We start from the raw sequence: 10,287 nt of genomic DNA, 5'->3' as shown, positions 1-10,287 counted from the left end.
CAAAACCTGCTCACGCATATTCACGCAGACAATAGATACACACGATGGTATACTTATACACACTTTATGATATTATCTTTGTAACGCAGGATATTATTTCAACATGCATTAATATATTCAATAAAAAATTCTTTCAAAACGATGTTGCTCTAAAGCTTTAAAACCAGCAGCAAATGGGTTTCACGTACGGAGACTGATTGAAATACAGAAAAAATTTCTTCCGCTATGGTTTTTAAAATGAACAAATGGTTGAAATCCATCAATATTATATGATATCGTTTCTTATAATGAATAATACCAGAGGATATAAAATCTAGCGTTCATCCAATTTGGGGAGGTAGATTTGGTTCCATTAATTCGCATACACTAAAGTTTGAAAGTTTGAAAGTTTGAAAGTTTGAAAGTTTGAAATGTTAGGCGTAAGTGCATTGAAGTAAAATATGAACTGGAGATACGACACTATGGTGTCACAGGGTATTTAGATGTAAGATTTTACGTTTCACATTTCGACATACACTTGCTGATAAAATGTAACATGTAATGTGAGGAGATCAGTTGATTCAGGAATTCGCACTGTTCATAGGTTCTCTGGTAATTGCTGGTGGGGACACCGTATTTCGGTTTGCAACTATAATATACTAGCAAGGACATTAAAGACTGCTAAATCAACAGTTTTCTTTTATTCTTTTACTTGTTTCAGTAATTTGAATGTAGCCATGCTGGAGCACCAGCTTGAAAGATTTTACTCGAACAAATCGATCTCAAGATTTTTTTTAAATACTAGTATTTATACTATCGGTCTCTTTTGCGGGATCGCTAAGTTACGGATATGTAAACACACCAACACCGGTTCTCATGTAGTGATGGATGACAAATACAGACACAAACGCACGCACACACATACGGGCTTCTTTCAGTTTCCGTCTACCAAAGCCACTTACAAGGCTTTGGTTAGTCCATGGCTATAGCAGAAGACATCTTCCCAATGTGGCATGCGGTGGGACTGAACGGGAACTATGTGGTTGGGAAGCAAGCTTCTTACTGCACATCCACTCCTGCGCCTACATTTCTTTACATGTTTTCAACGTAGCACTGAAAGTTAATGGGTTGAATGTGGTGCTGATGAAAGAGCAACAACTCCTGAAATATGTATATACACCGCATTATTTATTTTTCCATTTTCGACATCACTGTTTACATAGACGTATTCGTGTACAAACCGTCGTAACTTACACGTCTAGGTCTAAATTCTATAGAAAATCTGTAGGGATGCAGTTTAGAGAATTCAATAGATTTTGTGGGTGAGAGAGGAATAAACTAAAAGTTGTACATAGAATAATGCAATAAGAGAAACGAAACATACAGAAGCAAATGAATGCAATAACGATTACCAGATTTTATTTTGCTGAAGTATAACGTAGGGGAAGAATAGGCTGTAGGTAATGATGCGCACAATGTTGCTCGCTTATCCGTCAGTTCACCTAAATTCGATTTTGCGATCCTCGACCTACAGAATTATGGAATTGAGAAACATCTTTCTTCTAACCGAGGACTTTTTATTGTTCAGTGAGAATAAATATATGGACATGCTACCATTGACTCTTACTCTCTCTCTCATTCTCTCCCCCCGCTCTCTCTCTTTCTTTCTTCCTTTCACTTTCATAAACACACACACATTTGATGGCTTGGCTGGTTGAATCTTCGAAATATATATAGCGGTTCGGCAATAGACACCGAGAGAATAAGTAATAAGCTTTCTGAGAATAAGTCCTGAGGTCGATTTGTACGATTAAATGCGGTGACCCAGCATGGCCGCAGCCAAATGCCTGGAACAAATAAAAGAATTAAAGAATAAAAGAATATATATATATATATATATATATAATATATATATATATATATATATATATATATATATAGTTAATCCAACAAGAAAGCACAAAAAAAACACAACAACGCAAGGACGTGGAACAAATATAGTATTATTGGACGCTCAGGAAAGAAGGAAAGATGGAGAATTTAACGTTTCGAGCGGAGCTCTTCGTCGGAAACATAGGAGAAGGAAAGATCCAGAGAACGGAAGACAGAGGAAAAAAATCGCATATATATATGTGTGTGTGTATGTGTGTGTGTGCGTGTGTGTCTGTATGTATATGTGTGTGTGGTCATTGCTTTCTGATCATTATTGACTGGGAGTCTTTGGACTCATAGGCCCTGTTATCCTGTTTCCATGACATTTACATAACTGGAATTACAGCATCGTGCTTGAGCAAAGACTGGAGTCTATTGCATGTATTCCCGTTTCGTGGTAAGTAGGCTACAGGAACGTGAAATGTAATACTTGCTCAAGAACACAATGTTCCATTCGGTAGTGGAATCGGTCATAAGTACCACAGCTTAACAAATGGGTCAAGTAATTTTACACACACACACACACATTCACACACACGTACGAAGAAATATCATACAAGTAAGTATATACTTAGCTATATATACACACACACACACACACACACACACACACACACATATATAAAGGCGGCGAGCTGGCAGAGACGTTAGCACGCCGGGCGAAATGCTTCGCGGTATTTCGCCCGTCGCTACGTTCTGAGTTCAAATTCCGCCGAGGTCGACTTTGCCTTTCATCCTTTCGGGGTCGATAAATAAAGTACCAGTTACGCACTGGGGCCGATGTAATCGACTTAATCCGTTTGTCTGTCCTTGTTTGTCCCCTCTATGTTTAGCCCCTTGTGGGTAGTAAAGAAACATATATATATACACACACATACACACACTCTGCTTGCCTGTCCGTCTCTGTTTCTCCCGCTTTCTCACGCATATTCACACATCTTCAGTATATAAGCAGAGCTCTACTGATTTACATAAATGTGGGTCTTGGCTGAGGCTTCCCCCCCCCCTTTATTTCAGAATATATGTTAGCACGTGATTTTTTTTTAATGTCAGATCACAGCATTAAATTACTGGACGCCTTCCTTGTTCCAGTTCCCAAGAAATACAAAACCCAACACAATCCCATACCATCAACTGCTTCTACCTCTAAAGTTAATGTTAATGATGATAATTACAAGCAGAGAAATAACAAATAGCAAACGTATCAGGTTGTATGATAACATTCGTAGACTGATCTTATTAGGTTGCACTCGAATGCTAAATTGTTATAGAGGATAATTATAGCTGATTTCTTTAGAATAGAGAACTGTAGAAAAAACATAACACTCGTGACGTTATATCGTATAACGTCTTAAAATATATGAATAAGTTGTGTTTTTATGTTCGAGTAATTCGTACTAAAGTGTATCTTTTTTTTATCTTGTATCTTTGTTTGATGATTTCAGCTAGTTGATTGCGGCTATGCGGGGGCACTGCCTTGATGAATTTTTCTTTCTTTTTTTTTTTGTTGTTGAAGGGACCGACGGAAAAGCTCTTCAAAGCAGTGTCCCCCGTTATGGTTTTTTTTTTATTCGATCGCGCTCTTTTGCTGGACTGCAAACTTAGAGGCGTGTAAACATACGAACACCGGTTGTCAAGCGGTGATGCGAGACAAATGCTGATACAAGGACATTCAAACACACGCACACACACACTCACAGGCACAGACACACACACAAACACACATATAATATATATGTACTGTGTACCAAATCTACTCACTTGCCCAAGGTACCTCGCAGTGGGACTGAAGCCAGAACCATGTGACTACGAAGTAAAGTTTTTACAATACAGACACGCCTGCATCTACACACACACACACACACACACACCACACACACAAACACACACAAACATATATATATATATATATACTCTTTTACTCTTTTACTTGTTTCAGTCATGTGACTGCGGCCATGCTGAAGCACCGCCTTTAGTCGAACAAATCGACCCCAGGACCCCTTGTTCTTTGTAAGCCTAGTACTTATTCTATCGGTCTCTTTTGCTTTCAGTTTGGTCGGCCCGAGGCTATAGTAGAAGACACTTGCCCAAGATGCCACGCAGTGGGACTGAACCCGGAACCATGCGGTTGGTAAGCAAGCTACTTACCACACAGCCACTCCTGCGCCTACATATATATATACACGCACACACTTGTATGTTTGTATACATACACATATGTACATATATGCGTGTGAGAATGTGTGTGCGTGTGTATGCTGGCACGCGTGTTTAATGAATATATATGTTTTGAGTGGCCAAGTATTTCAGCAATTTATTGTATTTTTTCTATATTTTTTTGAGCAAATCGAAGCAAATAATATAGCCCCAAATCTATGCCAGCGAGAATGATACATATTTTTAAATATTCTGTCTTGTCAGACCCAATAAAAAACGCATTTGTCAATGAGTAGCTTCATTCGCTTGGATATATGAATTAAATATGTAGCTACAGGATGAAGCTTGTCTGAAATAATACCAAGCAGCGCGAAACTTATCGGTATGTCGTTGGTTGATGATAAAGGTGAATTGTTTACCAAACCACCAGAGAGATAAAGGCATTTGACAAACCATTTCTCCGCGTTGATTCATTTTGAAACATCGATTATTCATTGCTATATAGTTTTTTTTTATTTCTTTGACGTGTTTCAGGCATTGACCTGTGGAAATACTGACCCACTGCTTCCGTTTTGAACTCGCCCTTACCGCTTCCTTCCGTTATCAATCTCTTTTGCTAAACCACTTATTTACAGACAAGTAACCAAAGTAACGCCTGTTGTCAAGGTTTGAGATGAAGAACACAAGACAGGAACATCCAAATATATAGACAGGCACAACCACACGCTGACAAATACATCTATAATATATATATATATATATATATATATATATATATATATATATATATATATATATATATATATATATATATATATATAGATATATATATATATATACATACATACGTATATATACACACACACACGCACACACACACACATATATATATATAGGTGTGGCTGTCTGGTAAGAAGCTTACTTCCCAACAACATGTTTCTGGGTTCTGTTCGACGACGAGTCAACTTGGGCAAGTATCTGCTACTATAGCCTCGGGGCAGCCAAAGTCTTATGAGTGGATTTGGTAAACGGAAACTGAAATAAGCTTGTCGTATATATATGTGTTGTGTGTACATGATAAATTGTTGCCATTTTATAATTGTAATTTCGCGCATGCGCATTGTTATTTTATATTTTGCCGGCTACACAGTATAGTACGTAGACAATACGTACATACGAGTGTGTGTGCATATACGCATACACTATCTGTCAAACAAGGCATCGTCAAAGCATTGTCAAAAGCAATGGAAACATGTAAAGCGAAAAGTTATTATTGTATTACCTACTTAGTGGGTGTTTTCTCTTGTGTTAGCCGGAACACACATATATATATATATGTAATTAAAACCAAGATACAGTAGGCACGAAGAACATATCAGTACATTTATAGGAGCAACCTCTTCTCCATGCATGTACCTGATGTGACGCAAGCGGCATGCATTGATGCAACTATTTAGATGCACAAAACCCTACCCGTATCGGGTAGCTGTAGAATGAGCCGAAACGATCATCATACTGAATAAAGACTAGTGTCAAATCTATCTTCCGTTTTTCCTGCATCTATTATATATATATATGTGTCTGTCTGTATGTATGTTTGTCTGTATGCATGTCTGTCTGTCTGTTTGTCTGACTGTATGTATGTCTCTATGTATATAGGTAAGTTTGTATGTATGTAGGTGTGCAAATGTGTATTCATTTTGTGCATCAGAAGCAATATTAGTTTAAATAAGCATTCTGCGTGTCACCGTGGAAAACCAAATTAACAGGCTTATTCATCTTGAGATAATATCTATTGTAGACGTACAGTTTTAAATAGAACATGATATATAAATAGCGAAACGTATATCGTCTAGCAGTAGTCGTAGTACACCACAATGCGCATTTCCACCCAGTTGAGTATCGTCAGTATTAAGCACCTGATGGCAACTGCTTGCCTAGACAAGATCAGTCACAATCAAATGACCGGCAACGTGAATTTTCTCACACAGACTCTGACAGACATATACAATTTATAGTCATTTATATCCAACAAGCAAATTTAGGTTACAGATTTACGCAAAATATGGAGCAAAACTCATCATTACGAAGTACGAAGACAAATAATTATTAGTTTAATGAAGTATATCAAATCTAACCTCTTTGATATATTTAGAATAAAAACTTTAGAAATTAAATTAAGATTGGTATAAGACAGCTAGAGTATGGTAATATATTTATATTCAAAACTAACAAACTAGCGAAATTATTAATGACATTAAACGTCTAATTAAATGTTACAGATTTGACGTTTAGAAATTTACACATTAAATATATGTGCCTGGTTGTGTGTATATATGTGTGAATGACTGCGCGAGTGTGCGTCTGAATACGCACACACACACACACACACACACACACACACACACACACACACACACATATATTATATATATATAGATATAGATATATACATAAGTGTATGTATATGTGTGTATATCTGTCAGTTTAAATGCATATATAAATATTGGCATGCATATACATGTGTATACAATTATACATACACACACAACACACACACACACACACACACCATATAATATATATATATACAAACGAGCTGCACGATATCAAGTAGTAATGCAGTACGACCGTTTCAAACGGCTCCATCGGTATCCATTACACATATTTTATTTTCTGTGTCCCTTTCCGTAGAAGAGCGTAGGCTCGAAACGTAAAAGACTTTTTCAATTTCCTGAGCGTTATACTATTACATCTGTTTGTTTTAAACACCACCTGTCTTCGTCTTTCGTTTTTTAGTGAACTCTCCTATATATATAATATATTAATATATATATATATATATATATATATATATATATGTATAACGGGAAGCTTTATGAAAATAAACAAAAGACGAAGGTAGGTGGAATACAAACAAACAATTGTATTAGTATGGCGCTCAGGAATATAAATAAAACAAGTCTTTTACGTTTTGCGAGCCTACGCTTTTCATCAGAAAGATACACAGAAAAGAAACACACAAAGAAACAAGGAGAGAGAAAAAATGCTTGCAGAGGCTAGCGAATCAACATGGCGATCTGATTATATATATATATATATATATATATGAATATATATATATATATATATAATATGTATATGTATATATTGTATATATATATGTATATACGTATATATAATATATATATATATATAATATATATATATATAATATTATAATAATATATATATATATATATATATATATATATATATATGTATATATATATACTAGCTTAAGAGTCACCTTATCGGGGGGCTTTTGAACTAGCTCCTGTGAAGGGCTGTTCAATGGACCTTGAGTCCAACAATGACACTTCATGCATTGAGTAAATATTAAATTTTATTAAACTTGGCCAATATTTACCAAGCAATGAACAATTTTCATCAAAACAATGATATAATTTGTCCACTTGGAACTTATTGCAAAGTTTCATGAGAAACAAGATTTTTTGCCTTCCCATTCGGGGAAATACAATTGTTTTCAGCCTAACCGCTTTCTTACTCTCTCTTTCTGTTGGTTGTTTTCAACTATCACCAGTACCACCACCATCGCTACTGTAAGTGCCTTACACACAACATTCAGATTTCTGACGCCACCACCATCAATACCTTTGATTTCGCCGCCTTCCCCTCCACCACCATCACCATTGTCCTGCACATCGCTTACTCTCACCGTCATCCCCGACCAGCACCACCACCGCTACCATCATCACTGCCGCCCCGCCTCTATCACAACTTCAGCTCATAGTAATAGTATCACGCTACTTCCATTACAAAAAGGCTAAATGTAGTGTTCGTTCTGTATGTTATTCGGCGTGTTACTTCAGTGTTCAGTCCCTATTTCTCTCACACACCCACTCTTCTCTCTCTCTCTCTCTCTCTCTTTCTCTTTCTTATTATTACTCCCACTGCCACCACCAACACTACTACTCTTACTAAAACATAATTAACTCTCCCAAAATTTCTGTTTCTCTCTGCTTCTCTCTTTCTTTCTCTCTTTGTCCCTCTGTCTGTCATCGCCACCGCCCTCACAGTCTCTATACCTACTATTACTCTCACCTCAACATGAAGAATAGTAGGAGTGTCATTGAATAAAAGCAGCAGAAATTTTGTTAACAAAACTGTCCGACGAACGGAAACGTGAACTCCGAGTAATAGCTTTTTAAAAATTTCTGCTGCTATTTTAAATAAGTGTTGTATTGTATATATATATATATATATATATATATATATATATATATATATATTATATATATATATATATATATGTATATATATATATATATATATATATATATATATATATATATAATATATATATATATATATATATATATATATATATATATATATACATATATATATATATAATATATATATATATATATATATATATATGAGAGAGATGACCATTATGTGGACAACCCTTATGCTAGAAGTAGATCCGCTATGGTCTTACCACTAAGAAATTTTCTCAAGAAAATTTAGCAAACACCAGAACGTAATGAAAGTTACAAATATATAGATTTATCACAAACATGTTTCACTATCAACAGATTACGTATTTTTACTTACGCAATGTAGGTAGTATATAACTACCTATAATACTTTTCGACATGGTGAATACACTAATATACCACAGACTCACCCGTCGTTAGGCGACATGCAAGAGTTTCGCATATTTCTTGTCGAACAGCCTTATTGGTAATACGCACATGAAATATTGCATCATTGCTCATGTGATACCCCAGGCACGCTCTGACTCTAAATCTGGGATCGTATTAGCTTCTGGTCCAGTGTATTCCGATTGTAGCCTGGTGTTGGGCCGAGAATGGAGTGCCCAAATTTTCATACCATTGAACTGCAGGTCACTTTTGTTAGCTCACCTGTATATTTCATTTATGTCTTTCTTCAGGTTTATTATGTCCTCTGGGTTCCTAACTGCATGAGATACTTTTGTGTCGTCAGAAAAACTGGTGAGATTTGCTGACCATATATATATAGTCCTCCTTCTTCTTCTCCCCTACCAAGAATTCACAACGTCCTCTAATCCACAAGAGTAAACAAGAGACACAGAGACAGGTAGAAACAAGGAAAATACCACTTGTATTTGAACACTATGCAAATATTCTTTTAAAAAACTTTTCTTTTAATTTTTCTAAATTTAATTATTTAATTGTTACAGTTGAAAAATCTCAATGACTGAAACCGGTACTCAAATGTTCTTTGTAAATTATTTTAGCATTTTCTATCTTGACTTGTTTTTTCATATATATAATATATATATATATATATATAATATATATATATATATATATATATGAGTTGCAGCATACAGATTTGTGTGATTTTACGTGTGTTTAAATATATAGATACAATATCATTCCATTCTGAGGATGGAATAAGTGGTTTACGTAATTTAAAATTTATCTTATATACATTCAATAAAGGAATGTTTATTTTCTGCATGTACTCACAATGCACATTACTGAACACACAGAACAGTACACCACAGAAACAGCTGTAAAATATTACCGTATTTGAATACTCTTAACTTTGAGGTTCAAGTCTGAAATCTACCGATTTTCCCGTACTTAAAGAAGATGAACCACTACAAACGATTGCATGGATTCTCATATTATATCGATAATACCAAAGTAAAATCTCTCTGGAAATACATATCTATTCATAAAGAATTTCTATCAAATTCACATTCTCAATTTTCCGGCTTTCCTTTGCAGTTTCTACGGTTTATATAACTTTGTACTGAACTTTAATATATCTATTTGTAAATGATTTTGTGCCATCTACAACTGCCCAGTCTAAATATTTTATCATACTACCTACCTACATACATACATACATATGGTGGCTGCCCCCTCGTTATCGATTGAGCACGAAGCTCAATCAATGTTGTTATCGTGCAATGCCTGAGCAACAAAACTTTTCTAAAGTGAGGAAAGGCTGTGCAGTGAGTCAATCCCACTCTCTAAGCACAGCAGGCATAATCCGAAAAGAAGAACAAGTTAACATCATCGGTAACCACTGAGCCGCCAGTTGGTAAGCAAGCTACTTACCACAGAGCCACTCCTCAACCTGTACAAGCATGTAAATATATACGTGTACATATATATATATATATATATATACATATGTACGTGTTGTTTGTACACA

Source organism: Octopus sinensis, linkage group LG12, assembly GCF_006345805.1.
Source record: "Octopus sinensis linkage group LG12, ASM634580v1, whole genome shotgun sequence".
Classification (NCBI taxonomy): domain Eukaryota; kingdom Metazoa; phylum Mollusca; class Cephalopoda; order Octopoda; family Octopodidae; genus Octopus; species Octopus sinensis.
This window is presented reverse-complemented; position numbering follows the sequence as displayed.